Source organism: Nomascus leucogenys, chromosome 22a (genome assembly GCF_006542625.1).
Source record: "Nomascus leucogenys isolate Asia chromosome 22a, Asia_NLE_v1, whole genome shotgun sequence".
NCBI lineage: Eukaryota > Metazoa > Chordata > Mammalia > Primates > Hylobatidae > Nomascus > Nomascus leucogenys.
In genome coordinates, this window is record NC_044402.1 from 52,333,381 (window position 1) to 52,339,291 (window position 5,911).

Here is a 5,911-nt window from a genome sequence, read left to right on the forward strand (position 1 = left end):
TAAGGGGATGGGGCTCCCTGTAACCAGGTGAGTGAGATGGCTTGATGGACGGTGCCACTCAGCCACACAGGCCTTGCTCATGGAGACCCTGCACAAAGTGGCCATGGTGGCTGCGATGGAGACTGCATGGGCACAGCAATTGAGTCGCCACTCACCAAGGCTGACCTGGCAGCTGCCACTGCTGAGGGCCCAGCCCACCAAAAGCAGCTGTATTTTTGACGGAGAAATAAAACACGCAATGGTAATTAAGAATAAAATAACAGTATGATAGATAAATATGCCACTAAAGATATAGTAGAGGTTTAAATAATTTTGAGACTATGAACAAGATTATGTCAATGGGGAGAACTTACTACAAATAAAGAAGTTAAAACGGCTGTAAAACTTTATTTCCATTCAGGCATATCTAGACTGTTTTACAGATAAGTTCTACCAAAACTTTGAAGAAGGTTACTGAACTTATCCTTAATATTCAAGAGAATGAGGAAACATAGAGAAAGCCAGTAAACTCATTATTGTTTATGTGTAAATAACATTGATTCTAAAGCCAGCTAGGGAATACATAAGAGAAAAGCATGATAAGATAATCACTTCTAAGCAATTAGAGGTAAAAATACTGAGAAAAATAGTACTAGATTGTGTCCACCAATGAGCTATAAATAAACCAAATATCCTGCCCAGATTTTTCATCCCCAGAATACAAGAATATTTAAACTTTAAATCTGCAATGCATTTTATCACTTAATTAAAGAAAAAGAGACAGAGATAATCACATTTTGTTAGATGCAGAAATTACTGCAGATGAAATTCAACACTCCATCTCACCCACATTTCTTCACTTATCTCCACTTCTAAGAACTTGTGATGAGTACTCGCTTTGGCAGCACATATAATAAAATAGGAATGATACAGAGAAGATCAGCACAGCCCCTGCACAAGGATGACATGCAAATTCATGAAGCGTTCCATATTTTTAAACTCTCAATAAACTAGGTATTGAAGGAACATACCTCAAAATAATAAAAGCCATCTATGACAAACCCACAACCAATATCATACTAAATGGGCAAAAGCTGGAAGCATTCCCCTTTCACACCAGGATGCCCTCTCTTTTTTTTTTTTTTTTTTTTTTTTTTTGAGACGGAGTCTCGCTCTGTCGCCCAGGCTGGAGTGCAGTGGCATGATCTCGGCTCACTGCAAGCTCCGCCTCCCGAGTTCAAGCCATTCTCCTGCCTCAGCTTCCCAAGTAGCTGTGACTACAGACGCCCACCACCATGCCTGGCTAAGTTTTTGTAGTTTTTAGTAGAGACGGGGTTTCACCGTGTTAGCCAGGACGGTCTTGATCTCCTGACCTTGTGATCCACCTGCCTTGGCCTCCCAAAGTGCTGGGATTACAGGCGTGAGCCACGACGCCGGGCCTAAGGATGCCCTCTCTCACCGTTCCTGTTCAACATAGTATTGGAAGTTCTGCCCGGGGCAATCAGGTAAGAGAAAGAAAGGATATTCAAATAGGAAGAGAGGAAGTCAAATTGTCTTTCTTTGCAAATGACATGATCCTATATCTAGAAAACGCCATTGTTTCAGCTGAAAAGCTTCTTAAGCTGATAAGCAACTTCAGTTAAGTCTCAGGATGCAAAATCAATGTGCAGAAGCCACAGGCATTCCTATACAACAACAACAGACAAGCAGGGAGTCAGATCGTGAATACACTTCTATTCACAATTGCTACAAACAGAATAAGATGCCTAGGAATACAGCTCACAAGGGAATTGAAGGATCTGTTCAAGGAGAACTACAAATCGCTGCTTAAGTAACTCAGAGAGGACACAAATAAATGGAAAAACACTCCATGCTCATGGATAGAAAGAATCAATATCGTGAAAATGGTCATACTGCCCAAAGTAATTTATAGATTCAATGCTATTCTCATTGAACTACTGTTGACATTTTTCACAGAATTAGAAGAAACGATTTTAAAATTCATATAGATGACTGACATTAAAGGTAAAATTAAAATTAATACATAAAATAAAACTCAAAATTTTCAAGCCATTTGGAGCTTCTCTTGAGCTAATGAGATTAAGCTCATGTCCTCAAGAAAAATGTTTTACTCTGCTGTTTTTAAGGGTGCTTCTATAGAAAGAGTTTGAGAATCATTAATATGGATTATAGAAAATTAATCATGCTTCATTTAAAAATAAATGTATTTAATCCTAAAGATTAGCTTTACTTAAAATGTTTATTGTTGCAGAAAAGAAATCTATCTTATTTGAAATATCAGAAATTGGACATGTCAGTGATTGTAAGTTTTTTTAAAAATCTGAACATGAAAAAGTATTCCCCAGTTTTAAGATAATTTACCATGCTGTTCAAGTCAGCCTAAAATTTTAAAAAAACTACCACATACTAAGGTAGGAGTTGAAAAAAGAAATATTTCAGATTCAGAGAATTGTCTTTTTTTACTACTAATTAAAACATTTAAAAACTATATTTAATGATGTCATTCTAAATTGACTCAGTAATATTAAATGAGGAATTTATGTTCCAGCAAATAGTGGATGAATGTGTCTATGGAGAGCATTGTTTCAAAATGTTTTGACAAATATATCGTTGAAGTTCTTGCTATTTTATTCAATTTCAGCCACTATTCTTTTTAGTTGATTTTTTTGTTAATCTTAAATTTTCAAAAGAAAGATTGTTTTCAAATTATTTTATATTTAACAAAGTTACACATTACTGATTATTTAAATTGAAAAAATAAAAATAAAAATAAAATTCATATAGAACCAAAAAGAACTTGTATAGCCAAGACAATCCTAAGCAAAAAGAACAAAGCTGGAGGAATCATGCTACTTGACTTCAAACTATACTGCAAGTCTACAGTAACCAAAACAGCATGATACTGGTACAAAAACAGACACATAGACCACTGGAATAGAATAGAGAACTCAGAAATAAGACCACACATCTACAACTATGAGACTTCAGTGACCACATACAATAAAGAATACAGTCTATACAAAAATAGTTTAGAAAATGTAATTTTCACAGTTACCACGTTATAATATTGAAAATGTCTAGTTTTCAACTTCAAAAAACATGAGTTATGCATGTATGAAAGTACGACTCATTCACAGGAAAAGCAGTGGAAAGAAATTCTTCCTGAAGAACAATGGACTGACTTACTAGACAAAGACTTTGAATCAACTGTCTTAAACATAGTCAAAGAGCTAAATGAAATCATGGACAAATAACTAAAAATCAGGAGAACTACGTTTCACTAAATAGCAGAAATCAATAAATAATTGTGAAAAGGAAGCAAATGGAAATCTGGAGCTGAAATGTACAGGAAGCAAAATGGAAAGTTCACTGGAGGGCTTCAAGAGCAGATTTTAGTTTGCAGAATGAAGAATCAGTAAACGCAAACATAGGCCAATTGAAATTGCCCATTTGAGGAGGAGAAGGGAAAAAGTATGAAGAAAAATGAACAGAAGAGATCTGAGAGACAACATCAAGTATATGCATTTTGGGAGTTCCTAAAAGAGAGAAGGAAGAAAGGGGGAGAAAGAGTATTTGAAGAAATAATGACCCCAAACTTCTTAAATTTTATTGAAAACATGAATCTGGGTATCCAACACACTGAAACATTTAAAGTAGCAGTAATTCAAAGATTCCACACTGACAGACATTATAATGAAACCGTCAAAAGTTAAAGACAAATAGAGCATCTTGAAAACAACAAGAGAAGGGACTCACCGAGTACAAGGATCCTCCATGAGATTAACTGCCAAGTGTTCTTCAGAAACCATGGAGTTCAGAAGACCCTGGCATGACAAACTTAAAGTTCAGAAAGAAAAAAAAAAACCTGTCTCAACTGACAGTTGCATATTTGGCAAAACTCTCCGTCAGAAATAATGGAGAAATTCAGACATGCACAGGTAAATAAAAGCTGATGGCATTCGTCTCTAGTAAACCTGTTCTACAATTAATGCCAAAAGGAGTGCTTCACACTGAAATAAAAAGACATTAGATGGCAACTTGAAGTCATATGAAGCAAAGAAGTACACAGCTAAAAGTAACTTCATAGGTAAATAGAAAAACAAGTATTTTTCAGGGGGTGGTAATTTGTAACTCCTCTTTTGTTTTCTCTATTTAATTTAAAAGAAAATGCCCATCAACCGATGAATGGATAAACAACATGTGATCTATTCTGCAATGGAACATTATTTGACCACAAAAGGAATAATGTACTGATACATGCTGCAACTTGGATGAACCTTGAAAGCATGTCAAATGAAAGAAACCAGTCACAAAAGGCCATATATTGTATGACTCCATTTTAATAAAATATTCAGAAGAAGAAAATCTAGAGAGACAGAAACTGGGTTAATGGTGCCAGGGGTTGGTGGCAGGGGAGAGTGGAAGGTGACTGCTTAACGGGTACAGAGTTTCCTTCTAGGGCGGTGAAAATGCTCTGGAACTTGCTAGTGATGATGGCTGCATAACGTTGTGCACCTACTAAATGTTACTGCATCGTACACTTAAATGGTTACAATGGCAAATTTTGTGTTTACGTGCATTTTATCACAACTAAAAAGAGGCTGGCAAATATATTCCAAGTTTGCTTGGGAATCTGCCCGTCTGTCTTTTCCCCTCAGGATTTCATCTCCTATTCAGAGCTCTCCCTTGTTCTTCTGCAAGTAGAAAGCCTCCTTTCAGAACACGGTCCAAGATCAGCCAGGTCCAAACCCCAAAATGACTTTCTGTCTTGCTTCCAAATGCTCAGATGCAACTCTGGGGCTATCTTCAGGGGAAGTTAGGAGATTATCCAAATAAGATGATTCACTGGGAGAAAGAATGTTTGGCTTTAATGTTAGGGAAGTTACATTTGCATTTCTAAAAAGGATCCTGCTTACCAGTGAATATATGATTTTTGTCTGTGCAGGATGGAGTTCTCAGCAGAGGAATGAAAGACAGCCCTAGGAACATGATACACCTCACGGGTAGTGTATCATGGGAAGTTGCTCTTCCTGCTGTTGAGGAGTCTCCACTGGTGTGGCTCATGCCTAGGTGGGCTCTGCAGGAGGCTGAGTGTCTCCTAGTTCTCAAAGCTGACATTCAGTGAACCCAGACCAAGCCTCAAAGTACACAGGGGCTCAGATTTTCATCTATGAAATGGGAGAATCCATCTCTCTCTTTCAGGTGTTGTGGTAATTATATATATATATATAGATAGACACACATTTATACACAAACACATACATGACAATCAGTAATCTATATATCGATGGTGTTCTTAGTGTTGCCTTTATTGCTCAGCTGAACTCTATAACCAAAAATTGGATCATGGATTGTGAAGGAAGAACTCATTTCTTTTCTCTGGTGGAGCACCCAGTAGGCATTTCTGCCCTTTGGGTTCAAATGAGAAAGTAGCTTTAGCCTGAGGCAGAAAGAAGATTGTGACTGTTATTATTATTATTATAGAGATAAGGTCTTGCTGTGTTGCCCAGGCTGGAGTGCAGTGACTATTCACAGCTGTGATCATAGTGGACTACATCCTTGAATTTCTGGGCTCCAGCAATGCTCCTGACTCAGCCTCCTGAGTAGCTGGGACTACAGGTGCATGCCACCATGTCTGGCCTCATTTCATTGCTATTTTACTTCAAATGCTTTATTTTAAATGTTAAAATATACGTTTTTATATTCAAAAGTGAAACCCTATTTGATCACAGAAGACTTTAAAATGCACAGACAGATAGAAACATCACCTTGGCCTTTCTTTAAAAAATCACTGCTATTATACTGTTGAACCTTTGTAGACTGCAGTGCAAATGGTGGTCCCTGGATCTGTCTTGTGCAGTGGTGCTGATTTTCATTTTGTTATTTTCTATATATGTATTTTTATATATGC

General features: G+C 37.0%; 1 non-coding gene across 1 annotated transcript; it reads left to right on the plus strand.

Annotated features, from left to right (window-relative positions):
* The first annotated feature begins 868 nt into the window (after positions 1–868).
* LOC115832740 lies at positions 869–975 on the plus strand. Its single transcript, XR_004028238.1, has one exon. It is a non-coding gene; the product is annotated as a U6 spliceosomal RNA (small nuclear RNA).
* The last annotated feature ends 4,936 nt before the right edge of the window (positions 976–5,911 follow it).